The 17,548-nt window shown below is 36.9% G+C and overlaps 1 pseudogene; it reads left to right on the top strand.

Annotated features, from left to right (window-relative positions):
- Positions 1-14,491: 14,491 nt before the first annotated feature.
- On the top strand, positions 14,492-16,342 carry LOC101039860 (5'-nucleotidase domain-containing protein 1 pseudogene; annotated as a pseudogene).
- The last annotated feature ends 1,206 nt before the right edge of the window (positions 16,343-17,548 follow it).

The following is a 17,548-nucleotide window of genomic DNA, read 5'->3' as shown; positions in this document are numbered from 1 at the left end:
GTAAAGATATCCGAATATGTGGAAGAGAATTTGGAAGTGTGTAACAGACAGAGATTGGAACAGTTTGGAAAGATCAAAAAAGACAGGAAAATGTGGAAAAGTATGGTACTTCCTAGAGACTGTTGAAAGCCTTTGACAGAAATGCTGATAGTAATATGGAAAATAAAGTCCAGGCTGAGGTGGTCTTAGATGGAGATGAGGAATTTGTTAGACACTGGAGGAAAGGTGATTCTTGATCTGCTTTAGCACAAAAAAAAAAAAAAAAACTGGTGACATTTTGCACTTACCGTAGAGATCTGTGAGACTGAACTTGAAAGAGATTTTTTAGGGTGTCTGGCAGAAGAAATTTCTAAGCAGCCAAGCATTCAAGAGGAAGCAGAGAATAAAAGTTTGGAAAATTTGCAGCCTGATGATGCAATAGAAAAGAAAAACCCATTTTCTGGGGATGATTTCTAGACTGCTGCAAAAACTTTCATAAGTAACAAAAGCTGAATGTTAATCACTAAGACAATGGGGAGAATGTCTCCAGGGCATTTCAGAGAACTTTGGAGCAGCCCCTTCCATTATAAGCCCAGAGGCCTAGCAGGGAAAAAATGGTTTCCCGGAGAGGGCTTAGGGTCCCCCTGCTGTGTGCAGGCTAGGTACTTGGTATCCTATCCCAACCACTCCAGCGATGGCTAAAAGAGGTGAATGTACAACTTAGGTCATGGCTTCAGAGCATGCAAGCCCCAATCCTTGGCAGCTTCCACATGATGTTGAGGCTGCAGGTGCCCAGAAGTGAAGAACTGAGGTTTGGGAAGCTCCACCTAGATTTCAAAGGATGTATGGAAATGTCTGAATGTCCAGGCAGAAGTTTCCTGCAAGGGTAAAGCCCTCAAGGAGAACCTCTGGTAGGGCAGTGCAGAAGGGAAATGTGGGGTGGGAACCCCCACACAGAATCCACACTGTGGCAGTGCCTAGTGGAGCTGTGAGAAGAGGAGCACCATCCTTCAGACCCCAGAGTGGTATATTCACTGAAAACTTGCACCATGTGCCTGAAAAAGCTGCTGACAAATCAATGCCAGCCCATGAAAGCATCCAGCAGGAGAACTGTACCCTGCAACACCACCTGGGCAGAGCTGCCCGAGGCTGTGAGAGCCCACCTCTTGCAGCAGCATGACCTGGAAGTGAGACATCATGTAAAAGGAGATCATTTTGGAGCTTTAAGATTTGACTTCCCTGCTGGATTTTGGAATTGCATGGGGCTTTTAGCTCCTTTTGTTTTGGCCAGTTTCACCCATTTGGAATGAGTATATTTAGCCAATGCCTTTCCCCCATTGTATCCAGGAAGTAACTACTTTGCTTTTGAATTTGCAGGCTCATAGGCAGAAGAAATTTTACTTGTCTCAGGTGAGGCTTTGGACTGTGGACTTTTGAGTTATTGCTGAAATGAGTTAAGAATTTAGGAGACATTTGGGAAGGCATGATTGGTTTTGAAATATGAAAATATGAGATTTAGAATGGGCCAGGGGTGGAGTTATATGGTTTGACTGTGCCATCACCAAAATCTCATCTTAAATTGTAGCTCCCATAATCTTCACCTGTCATGGGAGGGACCTGGTAGGAGGTAATTGAATTTTGGGGATGGGTTTGTTCCCAGAGTGTTCTCATGATAATGAGTAAGTCTCAGGAGATCTGATGGCTTTATAAAGGGTAATTTCTCTGAACACACTCTCTTGCGTGCTGCCATTTAAGATGTGCATTTGCTCAACCAGGTGCAGTGGCTTACACCTGTAATCCCAGCATTTTGGGAGGCTGAGGTGGGTGGATCACAAGGTCAAGAGATGGAGACCATCCTGGCCAACATGGTGAAACCACATGTCTACTAAAATACAAAAATTAGCTGGGTGTGGGGGCGCATGCCTGTAGTCCCAGCTACTCAGGAGGCTGAGGCAGGAGAATTGCTTGAACCTGGGAGGCAGAGGTTGCAGTGAGCAGAGATTGCGCCACTGCACTCCAGCCTGGTGCCTGGCGGCAAAGCAAGACTCTGTCTGGAAAAAAAAAAAAATGTGCCTTTGCTCCTCTTTTATCTTCTGGCGTGATTGTGAGGCCTCCCCGGCCATGTGGAACTGTGAGTTTATTAAGCCTCTTTTCTTTATAAATTATACAGTTGCAGGTATGTCTTTATTAACAACATGAGAATGGATTAATACACTGATCTGACTCAGAAAAATAATAAAATAATAAGCAAAATTAAAAATGACAAAGTACATATGAAGAATTTGAAAACTGAGAGACTACAATATAAAATTCTAGATCAATAAATTTACACATCTTAACTAAAATTTTAAAAAATAAATTGCATCACAAAAATCCACTCAATGAGTTAAAAATAATAAACACCAAACTGACCACAAATGAAGAATATAAGACTACAAAAAATTTAACTCCCAAATGAAAATAGAAGCAATAATTTTCCAATTCATTTCCATTGAACTTTCAAGTAATAAAAAATTGCTGTTATTTTACCTGTTCCATAGCACAGAAAAAATGAAGGCTCCTAATTTATGTCATCAGGTTCATTAAGTCAATTTTTGTTTTGCTATAAGGAAATGCTTCAGATTGTTATTTATAATAAAAAAAGAGGTTTAATTGGCTCATGGATATGTGGGATATATACGAGAATAGCTAAAATGCAGGGACTTGTGTCTTGAGGTTGAGCAAGAAAGTAGCACGTAGGGCCTGGCCCCTGAAATCACTTGTTCCTCTTTGACCTCTGAGCCTATGATGAGAGAGGTGGCCTAGTAGATCTCTGAAATGCCTCAAAGTCTTTTCCTCCTTGACTTGGATTTCATCACTTGGCTCCCTTTTAGTCATGCTAATATTATTGGTAAATAATTGGTTCATAGCCCTTTTTAATTCTTCCCCTTAAAATTCAATTTGCTTTTCTATGATATGTCTAGGCTATGAATTTTCCCAATTTTTATGTTCTGCTTCCCTTTTAAATAGAAGTTCCAATGTTAAGTCATTTATTTGCTCTCATACATGATGAAAGGTTGTTAGAGGCAGCCTTACCACATCTTGCATGCCTTGTTGTTTAGGAACTTCTTTTACCGGATACCCGAAGTCATCACTCTAATGTTAACGTTTACACAAAACTGTAGGATGTGATCAAAACACAGCCACACTCTTTGCTAGGATACAACCTAGGTAAACTTTACTCAAATTCCCCCAAATTTCCTTATCTTCATTGAAGACCTCATCATCCTGGCCTTCAGTGTCCATATTTCTATCAACATTTTTGTCACAATCACTTAACATGACACTAAGAAGGTTCAGACTTTCTTTTATCTTCCTGTCTTCTGAGTTTTTGGAACCCTTCCAACCTCTGCTCATTACCCAATTCCAAAGTTGCTTCCACATTATCAGGTATCTTTATAGCAACACTTCACTCCTTGGTGTCAATTATCTGCATTAGGCCATTGTTGTATTGCTATTAAGAAATACCTAAGACTGGGTAATTTATAAATAATAATGGTTTGAATGATTCAAGGTTCTGCAGGCTTTACAGTATACATGGTGCCAGCATCTGCTCAGTTTCTGGGGAGGCTTCAGGAAGCTCTTGGTCATGGCAGAAGATGAAGCGGGAGCACACTCACCACATGGTGAGAGCAGGAGCAAGAGAGAGAGAGGTGCCACACATTTTTACAGAAACAGATCTTGTGTGAACTCATAATGAGAACTCACTATATCAAAAAGGGATGGTGTGAAGCCATTCATGAGGGATCTACCCTCATGATCTAAACAGCTCTCACCAGGGCCTACCTCAGACACCGAGGATTACAATTTAACAGAACATTTGGAGGGGAGAAAAACCCAAACCAAGCTAGTAGCACTATGGGACTAGACCATTTTAAGGAAAGCAGACAAAAATAAACTCAGGACCCTTACAGTAGCTGACTGCGAGTCAAAACTGCTTTTTGAATGTAATAACTCAATATTGCAAAATATCAGTTTCTTCACTTTGATTTGTAAATTGAGCTTCATTTCAAATCAGACAGCTGGTGGAATTTTTTTTCGGAACTTGATCAATTAATTCTAAATTTTACCTGAAAGAAAAATTGTGTAAGATTAGTCATTTAAAAATAATCGGAATAATGAGGATATAGGTCTTGTGCTAACAGTTATGTAACATAATGTAAAGGTATATCAGTTACAGTATTCTGGTACTGAAAGAGGAATAAACACATACATCAATGGAATAAAGGAGAAAGACAAAGCAAGGTTAATTCCCATAGCAAATGATAAAACTGACATTTCAAATTAGTAATGAAAGGATGTATTTTTCAATATGTGTTTTAAACATAATTAGCTATTTGGAAATCAATTAGAACCCTTAACTCTGAAATAAGGATACGTTTCAGAATATTTAGGCTTTCAATGTATAAGCAAAACCTATAAACAAAAATGTGTGGGAATGTTTTAGTTTTACCCATAAGAAGGCATTTCTAAGTGTGATGTGAAGCTCAGAAGCTTTAAAGTGAACAAACAAATATTTGAGAATATAAAATTATATTTTGTTTCACAAAATTATAAGTATGCATATATACACATATATACATACATATATACATATACATATACATATGTGCATGTATGTATATGCGCATATATATATATATATATATATATATATATATATACTTCAACAGTGTTAAAAGAAATGACGAGCCAGGAAAATAATTCCAACATATAGGCCAGACAAAGGGTTATATCCTTGCTATATAAAAATAGATCACATGGAAATTTCATCTTAAGATAAAACTCTGATGGTTGGTGAATTTTCTTTTTTTTCTTTTTTTTTTTTTTTTTTTAACTGTACTTTAGGTTCTGGGGTACATGTGGAGATTATGCAGGATTGTTGCATAGGTACACGCATAGCAATGTGGTTTGCTGCCTCCATCTCCCCATCACCTATATCTGGCATTTCTCCCCATGTTATCCCTCCCTGACCTCCCCACCCCTGCGCTGTCCCTCCCTTGCCTCCCCAACAGACCCCAGTGTGTGATGATCCCCTCCCTGTGTCCATGTGTTCTCATTGTTCAACACCCATATATGAGTGAGAACAAACTTTGTACCATTATACTGCATCCCCAACAGCTGGAGAATGTGTGAAGTCTGAGAAAAATCTCTAAAATTGTGTCCTGGACATTATTTCTTTTCCTCCACCAAAAAAAAATATGATACTATACTTTGGAGTTTATGCTGTATTAATTTACTTTGCATGCCATGTACTTATATTTCATTTCCTTAGTTTTACAGAGTCAACCTTAAAGAGTATTTTTGCCTATTAAAACAAAACGATTAACCCAGGGTTGCAAATTTAGCTTTACTGCTAAGAGGGAGTAATAGGTTATAATCACTGCATCATTCTGGCAGTAAGACTTTAAGTCACAGGTATATATAAGACTAGTTATTAACTGATTTTACAGAAAGATTTTAATCAGAAAACTCCTTTTTCTCACAACAAATTTATAAAGGCATAATTCGGCATTCAAAACTATTCTGACATTCTGCATCCCAGCCTCTCAGAACCTGCTTCTTTCTCTATTTACCAATAGGAAAATATTGCTAATCTCATTACAAACACCATGCTAATGTAAGGAACTTCAAATTTTTCTCCTCTCATATATGAACAGTTTTCTAAATGAATCGTTTAAAGAAAACTCTGTTTATCTTCCATTTTTCATATCTGAAACCCAGAAGTGACTTTTAATGGTTAGAATTTAAGCTCTTGGGAGGAAATAATGGCTGCTGCGAATACTGTATTTGGACAGATGACAACACCTATTTGTATAGCATATAGTGCTTAGTGCATCTACCATTAATAGGACCTTGCCTTGAATTAAAAACAGTTTATAACTTTGAATCCAGTTTGTATATAATAGATGATCATTATCAGTATTCAGGAAGGGGAAAATCCAATCATAGAAAAAGTCGTTACATGTGAGAATTCTAAGAACTAAAGACTGAAATGATAAGATAATATTGCCTATGGATACAACCTCCTACTGTAAGCTTAGGGTAATTTACTAATTTGGTATTTGAAAGTAAAAACATAACATCCATTTCTCATGTTAAGAGACATATTTTGCCTTATTGCTAGCCTCATTATATATAAGCATGAAAATACATTAATATTATTTTTAAAAATTGGAATATTAGCTAAAGTCAACTTAAATCCATTAAAATGTAATTCATTAAACCATGTACTAGTATTAATGAGCTTACAAAGTAGGCTATTTCTTTTAAATATAATTCTTATGTGTGTAATACAAAAATTTGTAATAGAGCCGAATACATAATATACTATGTTTCTTTGTATGACATATACCATACACTTTGACACCTAAGGTACAATTGCTAATTATTTTACTTAATAGCTAATTGAATCCAAATAAACAGTAAACCTGTAAAGGAAAATTTTCAATGAATTTATGCAAGAAGTAGAAGAACATTAACATTTTCATATAAGAATTTTATTTATTTTCATTTATCTACATCTGTGTCTACTGTTACATCAAGAGTGGACTGGGCACTGTACTAACAATTCTATTTGCATTATTCTATTTAATTTTTACTACAATGATTTGAGTGGGAATTAGAACCCAGAGATGACTTCCAAGCACAGGCACTTTGTCATTATATATACATCCCCTTTTTAAATTCAGCAAGACTAAAAGAGCCTTAATATATTTGGTACAGCTGGAAACCCATCAGAAAATCTGAGCCATGTTGCAAAAAAAGACTTTCTTTCCGTTTGACTTTGGGAAACAAATGCAGAAAAGTGCATACTTTATGCTTAAAATTAGTTCATTATGAATGCACACCATTATATTATCAATGTCATTCAATATGGAATCCAATTTGATTTTTATCTCAGCCTAAATAGAATACAACAGAAAATCACAGATTTCAGTTTTCCACTTTTGCCTCAGGAGGCAGGTTTTAGCAAGTTTAAAGTTTAGGTTTATTCACTTTACCACTTTGTAGAACATCTATCTGAGTAGACAGACCTTGCTTCTTTATATCTAAATCTCTTCATACTGAGAAAAATTTGAACTGCTAAACATTTAAATCTCTATTAAATTGTTCTGAAATAAAAAAGTATGATTTATAGGTACCCTAAGCAAGTGATAAGAAACTAATTTGCTTTGATTTCTCAATATAATTTCTTGATGTCATTGCAGGCACTGAGTCATCCCTTTTCTATCAGGTGTAGCTACATATAAAGCTATTGTGCTTAGTCAACATTTACTTAATTAGTGAGCATTTTTAGTTCCATAAAAAAAACAGATAAATATTGCATACCATTTTTAAAATAGAGAAAATAATAAAATAACAACACAACCACTGTGTTTTCTGTTTCATATAACTTTTTTCTGTCTATACATATTTATGTTTCCATATTTTCATAATATACTTTTATCACCAGGATTATTCTATCTTTAAATAAATTATATCTTGGATAAAACTGGCTACTTGTTCTCTTAAAACTTAAAAAACGTTTACTATTTATATACTCAATATATATGTTTATAAATGCTACACATCATTTAATGCTACTGTATCTCAGGAACTGTGTTCAGGATTGGCTACATGATTTTCATGGCTCAATGGCAAAGGAAAATGTGAAGCTGCTTACTCAGAAAAATGAAAGAGGAGGGGGTGGAGCAACTTGGAGGAATACAAGGCTCCACTAATCATCCCCCAACAAACATACCAATTTAACAACTATCTACACACACACACAAAGCACCTTTGTAAGAACAAAAATACAGTCCGCACTCACAGTACCTGATTTTAATATTATATTACTGATAAAGGCACTAAAGTGGTTTTAAAAGAAGGCTTGTATAACTGGCGCCATTCATCCCATCCCCCATTAGCAACGGCATGCTGTGAAGAGCATAGCTGGGTGCTGGGGGAGGGAAAGCACAGCAATTATTAGACAATGAACTCAGTGTTGTCCTATTAGAACAGAAAGGATAGCTGAACCAAATTCAGCTGATGCCTACCCACAGAGAAAGCATTTAAACCAGTCCTAGCCAGAGTGCACTCACTGATCCCAGTGCTCAGAATTCGACTTGCTGTAAGAATCATCACCACATGTTACAGGGCTCTGGAGACCCAAAAAAGGCAGTTAAAGAGACACAAGCTGGGGTAGCCAAGGGAGTACTGGAATCACTCTTCCCCTCACCCTAGCGTGCATAACTCCTGGCTTGAAAAGAGGCCTCTTCTTTCTGAGTAGACAAGAGAGAAGAATGGGGAGGACTTTGTCTTGCAGCTTGGATGCCAGCTCAGCCACAGCAGACTAGGACACTGCTCAGAGTTGTGAGGCTCCCTTTTCAGACCCTAGCTTCTAGACCAGGGGTCCCCAAACTACAGCCCACAGGCCGCATGCGGCACCCTGAGGCCATTTATCCGGCCCCCCGCCGCACTTCAGGAAAGGACACCTCTTTCATTGGTGGTCAGTGAGAGGAGCACAGTAGGCGGCGGCCCTCCAACGGTCTGAGGGACAGTGAACTGGCCCCCTGTGTAAAAAGTTTGGGGACGCCTGTTCTAGACATTTCTAGTCACACCCTGGGTCAAAGGGATGATGATGCCTTGAAGCAAAGGACCCAGTTCTGGCAGGATTTATCACCTGCTAACTGAAGAACACTTGGGCCCTAAATAACCAGCAGCAATACCCACATACAATGGAGAGGGCTACAGGTGAGACTCAGAATTGCTAGCTTCAAATGAGACTCATCCTAGCTGTGGCGGCCATTAAATGAGAATCCTTAAGTTTCAGAAAAGTAGAAGGAAAACGAATGGGGACTTTGTCTTGCACCTTAGGTACCAGCTCAGCCATAGGCAGGTAGAGCACCAAGTGGACTCTTGGGTTCTTCAATTCCAGGATTTGGCTCTTTAGACAGCATTTCTAGACATTCCCTGGGCCAGAGGGAACACAATCACCGCAAGCTGACGGAAGAGCCTTTAGGCCTTAAGGAATCATTGGTAGTAGTAGTCTGACAGTATTAACCATGGGCCTGATGTGGCAGTGGCCATAAAATGAGGCTCCTCTGCCTTTAAAAAAGGGGGAAAGAGTGAGAAAGACTGTGTCTTATGGTTTTAGTGCCAGCTCAGCTCCAGTACAATAGAATACAAGGTAGATATCTAAGGTTTTTGACTGTAGTCTCTTGCTCAAAGACGGCTTTTCTGGACCCACCCATGGCCTAGGGAAACTCACTACCCTGAAGAAAAGAATATAGATCTGGATGGCTTTTGCATCTGGTGATTGTAGAGCCTCAGTGCTTTGAGGAAACTTCAGTGGTAGCAAGGAAGTGGTTAGGCAAGACTCAGTGCTTTGCTGGCTTCAGGTCTGACATAGCAGACCTGAAGTTGGTGAAAACAGTCCTGTGGTTGGTGAAAACAGAGGGGCTTGTGTCACTTTATCTCCAGCTCCAGGTGGCTCAGAAAAGAGAGAGAAAGAAAGACTCTTGTCTGGGCATGATGGCTCACACCTGTAATTCCAGCACTTTGGGAGGCCAAAGTGGGCAGATCATTAGGTTGGGAGATCAAGACCAGCCTGACCAACATGGTGAAACTTCAACTACTAAAAATACAAAAAATAACTGGGCATGGTGGTGCACACCTATAATCCCACAGAATCACTCAAATACAGGAGGCACAGGTTGCAGTGGGCTGAGATCGTGCCACTGCACTCCAGCCTAGGTGACAGAGTGAGATTCCATTAAAATAAAGACACCCTCTGTCTTGGAGAAAGTAAGGAAAAAGAACAAGAGTCTCTGCTTGGTTATACAGAGAATTCTTCCAGCCCTTGTACATCTATGGGTCTGTAAGGACAACATAATTTCTATGTTTGGGCTCCCCCTAAAAAGAGATATAGCCTAGAATACAGCATTCAAGTTCCTTTGAATATCTGGAAAGCCTTCACTGGAAGGACAGACACAAACAAGCCCAGAATATGAAGATTACAATAAATACATAAATCTTGAATGCCCAGATGCAAACAAACAAATACGAGTATCAAAGCAATCCAGGGAAACATAAACTCAACAAAGAAAGTAAGTAAGGCACCAGGGATAAATTCTGGAGAAACAGAGATATGTGAAATTTCAGACAGACAATTCAAAATAGCTGTCTTGAGGAAACTCGAAGAAATTCATGATAACACATAGAATGAATTCAGATTTTTTTTTCAGATAAATTTCACAAAGAGATTGGAACAATTAAAGAGGCAGAAATTCTGGAGTTACAAAATGCAGAATGCATTCTGCATACTGCAGAATGCATCAGAGACTTTTTAAAAAAATTTACTAAGTTCTGGGATACATGTGCAGAACGTGCAGTTTTGTTACATAGGTATACATGTGCCATGGTGGTTTGCTCCACCTATCAACCTGTCATCTAGGTTTTAAGTCCTGCATTCATTAGGTATTTGTCCTAATGCTCTCCCTTCCCTTGCCTCACACCACCTGACAAGCCTTGGTGTGTGATGTTCCCCTCCCTGTGTCCACATGTTCTCATTGTTCAACCCCACTTATCAGTGAGAACATGTGGTGTTTGGTTTTCTGCTCCTGTGTTAGTTTGCTGAGAATGATGGCTTCCAGCTTCATTCATGTCCCTGAAAAGGAATTGAAATCATTTTTTATGGCTGCATAGTATTCCTTGGTTTATATGTGCCACATTTGCTTTATCTAGTCTATCATTGATGGGCATTTGGGTTGGTTGCAAACCTTTACTATTGTAAATAGTACAGCAATAAACATGCGTGTGCATGAGTCTTTATAGTAGGATGATTTATAATCCTTTCAATATATACTCAGTAATGGGATTGCTGGACCAAATGGTATTTCTGGTTCTAGATCCTTGAGGAATCACCACACTGTCTTCCACAATGGCTGAATTAATTTACATTCCCACCAACAGTGTAAAAGCATTCCTAATTCTCCACAGTCTCATCAGCATCTGTTATTTCCTGATGTTTTAGTTTTTTTGAAATGGGGTTTTGCTCTGTTGCCTGGTTGGAGTGCACTGGGATGACATCAGCCCACTGCAACCTCTGCCTCCTGGGTTTAAGAGATTCTTTGGCCTCAGTCTCCTCAGTAGCTGGGACTACAGGTGCATGCCACCATGCTCAGCTAATTTTTGTATTTTTAGTAGAGACGAGGTCTCACCCTGTTTGCCAGGATGATCTCAAAATCTTGACTTCATGATCCACCCACCTGGGTCTTCCAAAGTACTGGGATTACAGGCATCAGCCACTGTGCTCAACTTTCTGACTTTTTAATAATTGTCATTCTAACTGGTGTAAGATGGTATCTCATTGGGGTTTTAATTTGCATTTCTCTAATGACCAGCAATGATGAGCTTCTTTCAATATGTTTCTTGGCTTCATAAATGTCTTCCTTTGAGTGAGAAGTGTCTGTTCATATTCTCCACTCATATTTTGATGGAATTGTTTGTTTGTTTGTTTTGTAAATTTGTTCAAGTTCCTTGTAGATTCTAGATATTAGACCTTTGTCAGATGGGTAGCTTGCAAAATTTTTCTCCTATTCTTTATGTTGTCTGTTCATTCTGATACTAGTTTCTTTTGCTGTGCAGAAGCTCTTCAGTTTCATTATATCACATTTGTCAATTTCAGCTTTTGCTTCAGTTGCTTTTGGTGTTTCAGTCATGAAGTCTTCGCCCATGTTTATGTCCTGAACAGTATTGCCTAGGTTTTCTTCTAGGGTTTTTATTGTTTTGGATTTTATACTTAAGTCTTTAATCCATCTTGAGTTAATTTTTGTATAAGGCATAAGGAAAGGGTCCAGTTTCAGTTTTCTGCATAAGGCTAGCCAGTTTTCCTAGCATCATTTATTAAAGAAAGAATCCTTTCCTCACTGCATATTTTTGTGACGTTTCTCAAAGACAAGATGGTTGTATATGTGTGGTGTTATTTCTGAGGTGCATCGGAGACTTAGTAGCAAAATTGTCAAAAGAAGAATTAGTGAGCATGAAGACAGGCAATTTGATAATACACAGTCAGAGGAGAAAAAAAAGAATAAAAAACAATGAGAAATACCAGCAGGATCTGGAAAAGATCCTCAAAATGGCAAATCTATTAGTTGTTGGCCTTATAGTTGAGGCACAGAAAGAGATAGAAGTAGAAACTTTATTCAAAATGATAACAGCATAGACCTTTCCAAACCTAGGGAATATTACTAATATCCAAGTACAAGAAGGTTGTAGAACACCATGCAGATTTAACCCAAAGAAGGCTTCCTCAAGGCATCTAATAACAAAACTTCCAAAGGTCAAGTATAGAGAAAGAATTCTAAAAGAAGCAAGAGAAAAAAGCAAATAACACACAATGGTGTATCAATATGTCTGGCAACAGATTTTTTTAGTAGAAAACTTACATGCTATGAGAGAGTGGCATGAATATTGAAAACGCCGAAGGCAAAACTTTCAGCCTAGAGTAGTATAACTGGTGAAATGATCCTTCAAACATTAAAGAGACAAACAAATCTGAGGCATTTTCATCAATACAATACATATCCTACAAGTAATACTAAATGGAGTACATCACTCAGGAAGAAAAGCATGTTAATGAGCAATAAGAAATCACTTGAAGGTGAAAAGATCACTGATAATAGAAGGTACACAGGAAAATAAAAAATATATCACCATAAGTGGGGTGTGTAAACTGCTTTTAAGCATAAAGACTAAATAATTATCCAATAAAAATAATAACTTCAACAACTTTTGAAGACACAGTAGCACAATATGATATAAATTGTAACAACAAAAAGTTATAAAGTGACAGGACAAAGTTAAGGCATATAATTTTTATTAATTTTATTTTTGCTTGTTTTTTGTTTGTTCATGCAAAAAGTGTTATTTTTACCTTAAAATAATGGCTTATAAGATATTAATAGCAAGACTAATGAGGACATCAAACCAAAAAGTACAATAAACATATCAAAAAATAAAAAGAAAGAATTTAAATCATATCACCAGAGTAAATCATCTTCACTAAAAGGAAGACAGGAAAGAAAGAGAAGAACACAAAACAACCAGAAAGCAAGCAGTAAATTGGCAGGGTAAGTTCTCACTTTTCAATAATATTGTTGAATACAAATGAACACATAGTGGCTGAATATACAGAAAAAGCAAGACATATTGATTTGTTGCCTACAAGAAATACAGTATATTTCACCTATTAAAAATCACATAGATTGAAGATTTAAAAATGGAAATAGATATTCCATGTCATTGGAAGCCAAAAAAGGGCTGCAGTAGCTAAACTTATATCAGACAAACAGATTTCAAGACAAAAATTATAAAAAGCAATGAAGAAGGACACTATGTAATGACAAAGTTGTCAATGCAATAAGAACATATAACAATTTTAAATATATATGTACCTAATATTGGGGCATGCAGATATACAAAGCAAATATTATTAGAGCTAAAGAGAGAGATTGACTTCAATCTCTGGGGTCTTCAATAGCTGGAGAATTCAACACCCCACTTTCACCAATAGATAGATCATCCTGACAGAAAAATAAACAGGAAAACATGGGACTTAATAGTTATAGATCAAATAGATCAATGGATATTTACAGAACCCAATGAATGCAGAATACACATTCTTTTCCTTATCACATAGATTATTCTCAAGGATAGACCATATGTTAGGTCATAAAGCAAGTGTGAAAACATTCAAAACATTGAAATAATATCAAGCATATTTTCTAACCACATTGGAATAAAAACAAAAATCAATTAGAAAAGAAATTTGGGAAACTATACAAATACATAAAAATTGAACAATATGTTCCTGGAATGACTAGGGGTTCCATAAAAAAATTAAGAAAAAACTTCTAAAAAGTATTGATACAGATAGAAAGAAAACCCACCAAAACCTATGAGATACAACAAAAGCGGTACTAAGAGGAAAGTTTATAGCCATAAGTGCCTACATCAAACAAGAAGGAAAACATCAAATAAAAAGTGTTTTGATGCATGTTAAAGAACTAGAAAAGCAAGAGTAAACTAAACCCAAAAAGAGTGGTACAAAAGAAGTAATAAGAACAGAAATAAAATTGAAATTAAAAATAATAAAAAAGATCAATAAAACAAGAAGTGCTTTTTTGAAATTTAAACAAAATAGACAAACTTTTACTCAGACTAAGAGAGAGGATACAAATAAGTAAAATCAGAAACGATAAAGAAGACTTTATGACTGGTACTAAAGAAAGTAAAAGGATCATTAATGGCTACTATAAGCAAATATGTGCTAATAAATTAGAAAATCTAGAAAAATGAACAACTTCTTAGACTCATACATGCTACCAAGACTAAATCAGGAAGAAATCCAAAACCTGAAAAGACCAGTAACAAGTAATGAGATTGAAGCCATGCTAAAAATTCTCCCAGAATAAGTGAATGAATGAATGAATGTTAAAAAAAATCTGGGGCCCAATGGCTTCAATGCTGAATTCTACCAAAGATTTAAAGAATTAATAGCAATTTTACTTGAATTATTCTGAACAATAGAGGACGAGAGTATATTTCCAAACTCATTCTGAGACCAATATTGTCCTTATAACCAAACCAGACAAAGACACATGAATAAAAGAAAACTACAGGCCAATATCTCTGATAAATAATGAAGCAAAAATCCTAAAGAAAATATTAGGAAATCAAATTCAAAAATACATTACAAAGATCATTCATTACGACCAAATGGGATTTATTCATGGAATGCAGGGATGGTTTAACATACACAAATCAGTCAATGTGATATGTCATATTAACAGAATGAGGGACAAAAATAATAGGATTGGTTGTGTCTCACCTGTCTGCTTCTCACATCTCTCAAGGGTGAGACACTCCCCATTTCTCCCCACACAGCATGGTTCAGCTGTTTTTCCCAGCCACCATTGACTTGGTGAGCTTAAACTCAGACCACAGTCTATGTCACCACAGCCTGTGCAAAAGCACTCCACTCATTTACAATAGCTTTGCCCAGTTCCTAGTTTAGGAGAAAGGGTATGATTAGGAATTGCTCAATGTGACCCCAAAGGATTGGGATTTCTGTTTCAAGGGTTTGGCATTGGATTTAGAAGATGAGAATTTCATTAAATTTGCAGATAATGGCACTCTTCTCGGTGCAAGTCATGGCACCAAGATGCTGACTCCATAGGTGCTGGCAGAGGCATATAGCAAGAAGGAGTAGAAGCTATTTTTGTTGGACACTGGAATGGCTTGCCACTCAGGAAAGTGCTGTTTTATGATAACTAGTTTGACCTTCCAGTAACTCTTTAATGTGACATAGTGGTTGACTATTGAACAAAACAGAACAATGGTCAAATCCCTTTTAGTTTTAGAAGGATATATTTGCTGCTATACAACACAATTACAAAACATCAACTTTTAATGAAAACTGTGATATATTTTCCAGAAATCAAAAGAGATCCAGGCAGATATTTACACAGTTGTCCTGAATCTATTTTTTAAAAATAGTTTCAGCATCTAAAGAACGCTGGGAAAATTATTTTGTTAATTACCAGTTCTCTCAGTGATGATGGTAGATTTCTCTGAGGATATATCCTGAGAATGATTTAGGAGACCTTTTTGACATTGTGATTACAAATGCATTGAAGCCTCTTTTCTTCTTTCATTTACTAAGTCAGAGGCCTTTCCAGAGACTCAAGAATAATGACGATCAGGAGGCACTGCTATCTCTGTAAGCCAGGTTGGTACTCTCGAGGAAATGCTGTCCACCTCTGTGAGGTTCTGAAGAAAATGACTGGCAAACCCAAGCCCAAGGTTGTTTATTTTGGTGACAGCATGCATTCAGATATTTTCCTGGCTTATCCCTATAATGGGAGACAGTCCTTATTTTGGAGGAACTGAGGAGATGAAGGCATGAGGTGTCAGAGGCCTGAGGAGTGAGGGCCTCTAGAAAAGGAAGGAAAATATGAGGGACCAAATGAAAAGTCTTTAAATAGTTCACCTAAAAACTTGGGCTCTTTATTGATACTGAAAAATGAAAAAATATTTCTTGGCCTATACATGGTCGTGTAAGAGAATCAGTACTTACAGCGCTATTGCAATTCCACGTATTGAAACAATTGCAGAATTGCCTCTGAACTACTAATTTATAAGATTCTCTTCAAGCAATTTGAAAGCACCTGGTTACTATTCAAATCCTCCATTGGTCTTATTAAATAATGAGACACTAATAATCAACCAAGTTATCTATGAAAAAATGAAGATTAGTATATGCAGTAAAAAATTTTAGTTTTCAAAAAATACTGTAAAAGATTTTATAAAATTTATCAAGAAGTTGATATTTGTCCACAGGTCTCCTTTCTATATAAATCATCTTGATATTTAACAACTCTTATATGTTAAAATCTCTGTATCTTAGAAGTTAAGCAACCTTATCCATATATTCTATATCAGCAGTTTTGAGATTAGAATTCACCTGAGGAGACATACACAACACAACACACACACACACACACACACACACACACACACACAGAGAGAGAGAGAGAGAGAGAGAGAGAGAGAGAGAGAAACAGAGATACACACACAGACATTTACACATATGGCTAGTCTAATTTTTCTCAAAGTGTGGTCCACAGACCAATAGCCTAGCATTACCTGAGAATGTGGTAATGCAAATTTTGGGGCCTCATCCTCCCAAACCTACTGAATCAGAAACTCTTGAGAATGAGACCTAATAATATGTGTTTTAACAAGCTCTTCAGGTGATTCTGATTCACACTACAATTTTAGAACCACTGATTAGACCACATCCTTCAGATACTCATTTAATTGATTTGGGAAAATATAGCTGAGTGTTGATATCTCTTATATGTCCCAGAAAAGTGCATCCAGAATTTACAACACCTCATCTATACCAATTCCTTCAAGTAAAATCCAAGAATACTGAGTCCAGTGAGATTAAGAAATTTTTTCAGGAAATTAGGTTTTATGCCATTTTTGTGTTTTCCAAAACAAGAAAAGATATATATGATTTCTTCTGAGATCATCCAGCCAGTACAGAACACACATAGTTTAGAAGTCAACTATTTAAACGTTCATTGTTACCCATTAGATTTTTTCCCTCTAATAATGTTAAAAGCTATTTAATTTATTTTCCTCAACTTTAATCCATACATACTCAGTGGAGACAAAAATTGGTACTGAAAGAAAAACAACTTGGGCCTCTAAAATCACTAAGGAAAAGTTAAGCTGGAAACCACTTAGGGCAAATCTGCCTCCCATTCTATTCAAACTTATCCCTCTGCATATTGAGATAGGTGCATATTTGATTGCCTCCTTTGCAAAGACTTACCAGAAACTCAAAAAAAAAAAAAAAAAAAAAATGCAACCATCTGTCTCTGACCTACCTATGACCTGTAATTTCCTAGGGTAGCTGGAGGGTGGGAGGGTGTTGCTTTGAGTTTTCTCAACCTTTATAGAGAGAACCAATGTG

The sequence above is a fragment of the Saimiri boliviensis genome, chromosome X, assembly GCF_048565385.1.
Source record: "Saimiri boliviensis isolate mSaiBol1 chromosome X, mSaiBol1.pri, whole genome shotgun sequence".
Lineage (NCBI taxonomy): Eukaryota > Metazoa > Chordata > Mammalia > Primates > Cebidae > Saimiri > Saimiri boliviensis.
This window is presented reverse-complemented; position numbering and strand designations above follow the sequence as displayed.